Raw genomic sequence first — 10,512 nt, 5'->3', positions numbered from 1 at the left:
ATTATCAGCTGGTTTACTGAGAATACTCAGAGAAGAAGACATTCAGAGACACACCAAGCCAGGGAGATGACAAGCACATGGTACGATCCGAGCACGCAGAATTTGGGGCAACAAGACTCTAGACAGCCTCTAGAGAGAGCCGTGTTGAAGGCCCTGTGAGCCAGCACAGAGAAGGGAATGGTGCTCTAGGTCCCTGCCTCTGTAGAAGACAAGTCCAGGAAGAGAACCAGGAAACTGCGGAGTAACCAGCCACATGCGAGAAAAATCTGAAGGAGACGACAGTGTTTCAGGAGAATGGTATTGAGTAACCGAGGGGCTTAATTCTCCTAGGTCAAGCAGGTTCAGAATTGAGATGCCACTGCTGGCTCTGGAATCGTGGTGTCCCTGGGGCTTGGCTGGTGAGAGCAGTTTCCCTGGGACATGGCCAGAGCAGACTTTTGGAGCGGGTGGGGAGCCGGAGAGGACAAGGAGAGGTGATTCTCCAAGGCGCGAGCGCACAAAGATTAGCAGAGCCGTGGAACTATGGTGAGAGGTGTGTGTGCAGTGAGAGCGGGTCTTCCTCTGTTTTGTTTAAATGACAGAGGTTACTAAACCATGTCGGTTTGCAGATGGTGACGCTAGAGAAGAGAGACACTCATCCTGCGGAAGGGGAAGGAAAATTGTCAGTCGCATTCTTGAGAAGACAAGGAGGGCTTGGCTGGGCTGAAAACATAAGGGAAGGATTGGATCTTTGCCGACGGCAGGACAACTTCACAGTGATAAGAGGAAGGCATGAGTGTGGGTAGCCATGCAGTGTGTGGGTAGTCACTGTGTTGGAAAAACCAGGATGTTCCTAAACAAATCTTTCCATTTTCTTAATGGAGTATGAGGAAGGATTGTTAGCAGAGAGTGTGTACCTCTGTTGTGGAGGCCTGTGGAGTGAGGCAGAGATAGTAAAGGTGAAGGGAGCCGTAAGTGGGAGTGTGGGTGCACCTGAGATCGGGGCCTGAACAAAGTGAAGCTGTCATCACAGCGGCAGGAAGGGGCAGGCTACCTTTCCTTCCTGATTCCACTGCTGAGTTACAGGCATGGTTAGAAGCCTAATCCTAACCCAAATTCTAACAGTACCCCTTAACCCTAAACCTAACCCTAACCCTAACCCTAACCCTAACCCTAATGCTAACCCTTAACACCAACCCAAGACCCTACCCCAACTCTAACAAACCTGACAGTAACCATAAGACTAACCTAACCATAACTCTAACCCTAATCCTAAACCCTGACCCTGACCATAACCCCTAAGCCTTACTACGACCCTAACCCTAACCCTAACCCCTACCCTTAACCCTAACCGCAACTCCAACCCCTAAGCCTTAACCCTAACCCCTAACCCTAACCCCTAACCCTAACCTCTAACCCTAACCCCAACAGTAGCCCTAGGTGGGTGTTGATGACGTTTTGACCAGGGTTGGGATTTGCCAGGGGAGTTCAGCCAGAGAGAGTTGGGCAAGGTGAGATGAATAACATTTCAGCTAGGATCAGGTTCTTCTCTGAGTAACAAAGACCAAAACTAAAGGGTCTTGAATACAATTGAAGGGTTTTTGTTATTATTCTTTTTTCTTTTTAGAGAGGAGTCTCACTCTGTCACCCAGGCTGGAATGCAATGGTGTGATCTTGGCTCACTGCAACCTCTGCCTCCTGGGTTCCAGCAATTCTCCTGCCTCAGCCTCCTGAGCAGCTGGGATTATAGATGTGCATCACCACACCCAGCTTTTGTGTGTGTGTGTGTGTGTGTGTTTTAGTAGAGACAGAGTTTTGCCATGTTGGCAAGGCTGATCTCAAACCCCTAACCTCAGGTGGTCCACCCTCCCCAGCTTCCAAAAGTGTTGGAATTACAGGTGTGGGCCACTGCACCCAGCCTGTTGTTGTTTCTTTCACATTAAAATCAGGAGGTGGGTGACCAAGACACAGTAGGGCAGCCCAGATATATGTGGTCCTGAGACACCCACTCTCTGCCATCCCTAGCCTTTACCCTCATGGCCCAAAGAGGTGCCCAGAGCACCAGTCATCACATCCACGTTCCGGGCAGCAGGATAAGAAGGGACACAGCAATGAAGTGGCAAAGACACATTTTAAGGGATACTTCTGGAAACAGTCAATGACACTTTCCTTCATGGTTAGCTTCAACATAGAGAATCTATTCTGCACAGTCATTTGTCAAGATAAACCTGGGATCTCTATTTCTATGGAACACCAGTAGGAAGGGTGGGGAGGGGCAACCACTCATCTTCTTAGGGAAGATACCAATGGGTGAGGAGAAAGAGTGAGGCTGATGGATTGAGGCGTCGGTGAGTTCAAAGATTTGCTCCAGCTGGAGTACAAGATTCCAGGAAGAAGAGATTGTGGTGGACAGGCCTGGGGCCTGCAAAGTTGACATTCTGGTAGCAGCGTTTTGAGTCACAGAAGGGAAGTTATTAGAGGTAAAGATGCCCATGGGCCCTGGCGGGACTCACGGAGAGCCCGGAAAGAAATGAGTGTAGGAGGAACATTTTCTCAGAGCAGCCTCTGGTGTTTAGAATGGAAGGAATTTTGGATTCCCCTCTGTCATCATCCAGCTAAAAACGTTGAAGACTTTTTTTTTTTGAGATGGAGTCTTGCTCTTGTTGCCCAGGCTGGAGTGCAGTGGCGCAATCTTGGCTCACCACAACCTCCACCTCCCTGGTTCAAGTAATTCTCCTGCCTCAGCCTCCTGAGTAGCTGGGATTACAGGCGCCCACCACCACACCCAGCTAATTTTGTATTTTTAGTAGAGACGGTGTTTGTCTGTGTTGGTCAGGCTGGTCTCGAACTCACGACCTCAGGCGATCTGCCCGCCTCGGTCTTCCAAAGTGCTGGGATTACAGGCATGAGCCACTGTGCCAGGCCCATTGAAGACATTTTGATCATGCATTCATTCACTGAGCAGACGTTTATTGAGTTCTAAATATTCTGCTAAGCCTTAAAAATCCGTTAATGTGAGAGCTTTCACCTCTGGTTAACAGACGTTGCCCGTTAAACAGACGCTATCAGCCTTGTCCCCCAGCCAGTAGTCAAAGCTGTTGTTAACAGTTGCCATCACAACTGATTTTAAAGTTAGACATTCCACCCATTTCTGTAGATACCAAAGGCACACTGTGATAAATGCATCTAGATGCTCATGTATGGACAGTCACTTTTGCTAACTGATTGAGTCACCCAGAAGCCCTTGTGTGTTACTGTCACAGCCTTGAGTGGTAATTTGTGTGAATACCTGACTCTGAGTCACAGGATGGAGCGGATGGATATGTGGTTTTCATCTGACAATTGATTTCTGTGGTGTTTCACTCACTGCAGGGCTTTTCAACTGGTGCATAACTTAGGTGAAAGTTTCCGAGCAGCTCTGGACTGCAAAATGACCTCCCTTCAAGAGCAGATGTCTATGACCACGTGCTTCTCCAATTAACATGAAACTTCAGGGAAACTCCGGGAAAGGTTCCTTCTGTATTTATTGATGAGAATGATGTTAAGCCTCTACAACCATTGTAGTTCCTATCTCTAGAGAGGTAAAGGAATACTAACAAAACAAGTCACTGAAGAAGGGAGACACGGCCAGTGACAGTCAGGCTGCTCAGCTTCCACAGTGGCTGCAAACCAGTTTGAGCAGATTTCAGTTTGGCCCTGTCTGGGTAGGCTCTACCTCATGAACACCAAACTTACCATTTGGCAGGCTCCTTTTTCAAAGGCGTGTCATAGTGGTAAAATCATTTAGTTGCGAAGCAGAGTTTTAAAATGGAATAGAGTAGAATTTAATAGATTAAGACATTGTGAAATGTATTATAATTGAGTAGTAGGGATAAAACAGAAAATATCGGAGACTATGTCTTGCAAAATGAGTAAGGGGAGTTTTATGAAATTAGGTGGGAAATCAAAATTCTAGCCAGGTAAAGACCAGGGTGGGGTTTCAAGGGAGCAGTTGCTGTGGATACAAATTTCTTATTTCTGTTTTATATGGATACTTGGAGATTTTTCCCCCTCTCTTCCTTTCTTCTTTTATCTTTTCTTCCTTCATTTCTTTCATTTTTAAACTTTCATTCTTTTTTCTGTTCTTTGTATCCATCTCTCTCTCTCCTTCTCCTTCCTCCTTGCTTCTTTTTCTCTTTTCTTCTTTCTTTCCCTCCTTCCTCCCTCTTCCTTCCCCCCTCCCCACTTCCCCTTCCCTCCCCCCTTCCCCTTCCCCCCTCCCCACTTCCCCTTCCCTCCCCCCTTCCCCTTCCCCCCTCCCCCCTCCATTTCCCCTCCCCCCTCCCCCTTTCCCCCTCCCTCCCTCCCTTCGTTACTTCCACCCTCCCTTCGTTCCTCCCTTCCTCCCTTCCTGACGGAGTCTCACTCTGTCACCCAGGCTGGAGTGCAGTGGCACAATCTCAGCTCACTGCAAGCTCCGCCTCCCAGGTTCATGCCATTCTCCTGCCTCAGCCTCCTGAGTAGCTGGGACTACAGGCACCCGCCACCACGCCCGGCTAATTTTTTGTATTTTTAGTAGAGTAGCTGGGATTACAGGCACCTGACTAATTTTTTGTATTTTTAGTAGAGTGTTAGCCAGGATGGTCTTAATCTCCTGACCTCGTGATCCGCTCGCCTCAGCCTCCCAAAGTGCTGGGATTACAGGTGTGAGCCACCATGCCCAGCAAGATGTTAATTCTGTTGGCCTCCCCGTCTGGGAATTGAACCCCAGTCTCTCACGTGACAGGCAGGGATACTCACCACTACTAAGGAGGACAAACCATTTCTTTCTTTCTTTCTCTCTTTTTCTTTCTTTCTTTCTTTCTTTCTTTCTTCTTTCTTTCTTTCTTTCTTTCTCTTTCTTTCTTTCTTTCTTTCTTTCTTCTTTCTTTCCCTCCTTCCTTCCTTCCTTCCTTCCTTCCTTCTTCCTTCCTTCCTTCCTTCCTCTTTCTTTCTTTCTTTCTTTCTCTTTCTTTCTTTCTTTCTTTCTTTCTTTCTTTCTTTCTTTCTTTCTTTCTTTCTTCTTTCTTCTTCTTCTCTTTCTCTCTGTCTTCCTCCACCTCTCTCTTTCTCTTTTAATGAGTCATAGAAAAAAAATCTTTTTAATTTTTTTTTTCTTTTGTGCTGTGATGTTTAACACCCAACTCTAAAGAAGCTCTGTAATGTTTAGGAAGTAGGGATGCAGCTCCCAGTAAACTTTCTTTCCTTTAGTTACGAAGAATACAATGATAAACCTCAAAGTTTCTGGTTTCTCCCTGTTAGACTCTACTACTTTTGCAGACCACGAAGCCTTTGTTTTAAAAGTCATTTTACAGCTTTATCTCCTCTTCCAAAAATAAAATAAAAATTTATTTTCACACGTCTAATAATAAGTGTTTTAATCTAATTCAGTGACCTGCAAAGCAAACTAGAATAAGAACTGAATTTGAAATTCAAAGAAAAGAAGCAACGGGGTATCAGAGGAAAGGATAGAGATACATGAGAACAAAAGCAGACAGTTCTGATCCTTATGGAGTTTATAGTCAAGATGGAAAAACACATGAAGCGAAGAACTGGAAAGATAAATGTGCTGGTACTGAGGGTGGGGGAGGCTGTACATAAACGGGGCAGGGAATGTGCGGGAACCATCTGACTTTTCCACTCAAGGTTTCGTCAACCTAAACCTTCTCTAAAGCATAAAATCAGCCAGGCATGGTGGCTAATGCCTATAATCCCAGCACTTTGGGAGGTCAAGGCAGGCGGATTACTCGAGCCCAGGAGTTCAGGACCAGCATAAGCAACATGGTGAAACCCTGTCTCTACAAAAAATACAAAAATTAGCCAGGTGTGGTGGCATGCACCTGCAGCCCCAGTTACTAGGAAGTGTGAGGCAGGATGATCACTTGAGTGGTGGAGGTGGAAGTTGCCATGAGCTGTGATCACATCACTTAACTCCAGCCTGGGGACAGAGCCAGACACTGTCTTAAAACAAAATAAAATAAATAAAGTAGAAAGAATAAAATCTATTAAAATGAAAACAAACAAAAAATAGCAACAGTAAAAAAAAAAAAAATGTAAAACTAAAATCATGAAAGAAACATAGAGAGGAGCCAGAAGGGGGTGTATTTTGGTGACCTGACCTAATTTTTTTCTGTGGAAGCCCAGATCTAAATGAAGAGTTAGTACTGGCCAGGCAAATGGCAAATGGGTGAAGATTGAAAACCTACCTCTCGGGTACTATGCTAATTATGTGGGTGACACAATTATGTGTACACTAAAACCCCTTGATACACAATGAACCCATATAACAAACTTGCACAGGTACCCCTTGAACCTAAAATAAAAGTTGGAAAGAAAAAGAAAATTTCTTTTTCTGGACACAGGCAAGGACATACTCAGAGCCCAGTAGTAGGAGAGGGTAGGGCTTGCAGCATTCGAGGATGACCAGGAGGCTGGTCTGGTGGGCTGTAGAGAGGGTGGAAGGGAGGCTGGGGGAGACGGCACTAAATTGGGGCTAACAGCGGTGGGCAATCATCAAAGATTTTTAAGAAGGTAAATGCTTTAATAACATAGACTTTTTAAAAACAGTTTGCCCTACTGTGTTTTATTTACAGAGGTATAATTTGCAGTGAAATGCACAAATCAGTGAAATTTTACGTATGCAACCTTTATCACTCACCACCCAAACCAGAGTGGTGTCTTCCCAACACCCCAGGGCCTCTGGTCCTTTTCCAGCTTTGCCTGAAGACACAAACTACTGATGGCCTCATCCACATGACAGATTTCAAACATAGCATGCTGCATGAAAAAAGCCGGATATGCGTGTGGAAAGTGGACGGCCCCGTCACGCTGCTGTTCAGGTTTTCTTTTTGAGAGTTCTTTTGGCTTTATTATGGAATAGAGGTTAGAGAAAGGCAAAAGGTTTGGCCATAGCAGGAGGGAAGATCTTCCTTATCCTGGAGGAGGAAGTAGGGTCTCCATAATGTGTGTGTGGTGCTCAGGGCTCCCTGCAGCCTGAAGCCAGAGTGTGTCCTCATCCTGCCCTGGACCAGCCCCGTGACCTGGCAGGAGCAACCGAAACGCTCTGGGCCTCAGCTTCCTCATCTGTGAAATGGGGATGCTAACAGTGCTACCTCCTGTGGTTGGTGTGTGGCAAAGGATACATGAGGCAATCTGTGTAAAATGCTTGGAGGGTGCAAGTGTGGTTACCATGGAGATTGACTGGTACCATCTTCCACATCCTGTGTTGACTAAGCACACACACTAGAATACAGTTCCAAACTTTTAACAAACATGAATACAATTCAGAAAATAAGCATGCAGCAAAACTTGCCGTAAAGATTGCATGAAACTATCACTTTAAGAAAAATACATTAAAAATTACCTTAAATACCGAAAAGTACTTTTGCAGGTAAGGAACAGTCCAACAAATTTAACCTGTATTTGAATCACTGTAAAACAACTTGGTTTACGATTTTGTCTTCATCTAGTGGGGGTGACTTTTCTAGCTTCTGTCACTGCTGCCTGGAGTATAAAATTAAACACCTTTTTGCAGAAAAAGCCTCCAGCTGATTTTTTTTTTTTTTACTCTCAGATAATATGGGGTGATTTTTAAAAGACCTGAGACACACAAAATGCTAGCTTTTGTAATGCTTTAGGAGGAGGTCTTCAGAAAGTATGAACCAGATGCAAAATAAAAGATTTTTTTTTTAACGTTATAAGCACTGCACACGGATGAATTCTGCCAGGCTGGTGGGATTCTTTCTGATTAGATGACTGAATTTTATTTTTGGATTTTCCCCTTTTGCTGTATCCTTTTTATTTCTTAAAAAAGGAAAAAGGGTTAGCTGCCTGCTAGTGCACAGAGTTCTGCCTTTAACAGAGAAATCTGAAATCTAGGCCAGGGAGAAAGAGATGCTTTTATTCCTCCAGTGTTCGCAGCGTGAAGCATTTGGTGTTCACTCTGCAGCCCTCCTGAAACCAGATCTTCAGTGACCCGGGGCTCAGCCTGGGTGGTGCCGAACCCTGATGCTGGTGTTGGTGGGATCTCTCTGGGAGACCGTGCTGTCTTCCACATCGACCTTTCAGTCTGCTCCTGCGGAGTCCTTTCTGCTTTTGCTTTTTAGCTCTTAGGAGAGGGTCACCTGAAGCTTTAACAAATCCCAGAGGGGCTGCTGATTGGGTCTGAAACAAGATCAAGAAATTCGGGTAGCAAGAAAAGATCGGAGAGGCAGCCAGGGAGAGGCGAAAGGTGGACACTTTTCCTTTCATTGACTTTGAAAGGAGCTTTGTGTGCTTATATTTTGAGAATATACGAACCAAATAGAGAGTATAAACTTTTAAAAATGAAAGGAATGAAATCACCGGTATCGCAGGTGAGCTATTAAATCTAGGTAGGGACCACCCCAATATCTGACTCTATCTGAAACCCCAGGGTGACAGGCCCTGTACGGGAGGGGAGTGAGGCTATTTATTGGAAAATTCCCACTGAGGACATGTGAACAAAAGACGGGAACGATACCCACGGGGTCCTATTCGAGGGTGGAGGCACGGGAGGGGGAAGATTGAAAACCTACCTCTCGGGTACTATGCTAATTATGTGGGTGACACAATTATGTGTACACTAAACTCCTTCGATACACAATGAACCCATGTAACAAACTTGCACAGGTACCCCTTGAACCTAAAATAAAAGTTGGAAAGAAAAAGAAAAAGAAACAAGAAAACACCCAGCAGAGCATGTGAGGACGTCTGAAGCACCTGTCGCACGTCCTTCATTCAGTCTGGATTGTGTCATCCCATCCAGGCAACATCTACAGTCTAGGGGGTTGGGGGGTCCTGGGCCCTCCCCACCATCCCTGCAGCAGCTCACCAGGCCCTGGCTCTGCTCCTGTGACGTGACTGTGCCTGCAGATCAGCAGACACCCCAACCTCCTCTTCTCAGATGCCCCATGTGTTTTCACTTCAGTCCCGTGTCCCCTTTCCCCTGAATCTCTTTGCTTTAAACCCAGAGATTTCTCTAACCACTGTGTCCCAGTTTGCTGGCTGCACCTTGGAGAGGCCTGCTGGGGTGGCTGGGGTAGGAAGAGGGTGGTCGATGTCCTTTGGGTGAGGCGGGTGCTCTTACCATATCCCAGAGAAGTTTGCTTTTGCTAAAAGAATTTCTTTCTCTTCACCAGCCTTGACTTCTATTGCAAATGCACCGCCCCCCGCACCACCCCTCCCTGCCCACATCAACCCTTTAAAAAATGCCTCTGGGGTAGGTGCGTGCCAAGCCTCAAGAAAGGAAGTGGTGTTTGCCTCGCCCCCAAACGGGAGGCGAGGTGGTGCCGTGGTGCAGGTGCCGAGAAAACCCTCCTCCAGCACAGAGTTCAAAGGATGAGTTTGAAGATGGCTGCCTCTGATGCCCAAGTCACGCTATGAGTTATTATCCTATCTCATTTAAAAAAAATTTTTAAATTTATTAAGCATTGTAAGTATTTTGGGTACAATGCCACACATTCAATATACTAACTTTGAATAAGTCTCATTTCTGACACAGCTCACATGTCAGTAAAGTAGAAACATAAGTAAGCAGAGGTTTATAATGAATTGTGATAGATGCTAATAAAGACATTTATGAAACAATACAGCCACCAAGCAGGACTTAAACATCTATTTTTTTTTTATGTGAGAGGAGTTCCAAGCACTAAGATTAGCTGTATTATTAACTTCAACTAATAGTACCTGGTGAATACATTCAACGTCTCCTCCAGTATCTTGTGTTCTTAAATGGAATATTCTTAGCTTTTAGAGTATGTGGTTTAAAATCCTGGGTCAACTACCTACTGGTTTTTATAAACTTAGCCAAGTTACCTGAACTCTGTGCCTCAGTTTACTTTTCTGAAAAATGAAAAATTAAAAATAATTCTTAACTCATAAGTTGTTCTGAGAATAAAATTGCTTAATACATAAAAAGTGATTAAATTAGTGCCTGGCCATAACGAGAACTTTATAAACTTTAATTTTTTTTTTTTGAGATGGAATCTCACTCAGTCACCCAGGCTGGAGTGCAGTGGCATGATCTCAGCTCACTGCAGCCTCCACCTCCTGGGTTCAAGTCATTTTGCCTCAGCCTCCCAAGTAGCTGGGACTACAGGGGTGCACCACCACACCCAGTTAATTTTTGTATTTTTAGTAGAAACGGGGTTTCACCATGTTGGCAGACTGGTCTCGAACTCCTGACCTCAAGTAATCTGCCCGCCTTGGCCCCCTGAAGTGCTGGGATTACAGATGTGAGCCACTGCTCCTGGCCTATAAACTTTGAATCTCTAACTCTACCACGGTGATGGTTGTTCTCGTTATCCTCGTCAACACTAATGAATTTCCCTCTCATTGTTCTCTGGTGTAAAAATAATGCTCAAGTCGAGTTGGACACACACGAGACTCTGACGCGACCATGGCTAGACAAACTTGTATTACCATTTGGCACCGTTGGCAAAGCTGCCAGGCCTGGCTTCCTGCTCACTGCCTGGTAAGAGCCAAGCTAGAACAATG

General features: G+C 45.3%; 1 long non-coding RNA gene across 1 annotated transcript; it reads right to left on the bottom strand.

Moving 5' to 3' along the window:
* Positions 1 to 7,548: 7,548 nt before the first annotated feature.
* On the bottom strand, positions 7,549 to 9,300 carry LOC117082293. Its single transcript, XR_004436538.1, has 2 exons — positions 9,104 to 9,300; positions 7,549 to 8,160 (listed from the first exon to the last, which is right to left on the bottom strand). It is a non-coding gene; the product is annotated as an uncharacterized LOC117082293 (long non-coding RNA).
* Positions 9,301 to 10,512: the final 1,212 nt, after the last annotated feature.

This window comes from Trachypithecus francoisi, unplaced genomic scaffold, assembly GCF_009764315.1.
Source record: "Trachypithecus francoisi isolate TF-2019V2 unplaced genomic scaffold, Tfra_2.0 Lachesis_group9, whole genome shotgun sequence".
Lineage (NCBI taxonomy): Eukaryota > Metazoa > Chordata > Mammalia > Primates > Cercopithecidae > Trachypithecus > Trachypithecus francoisi.
This window is presented reverse-complemented; position numbering and strand designations above follow the sequence as displayed.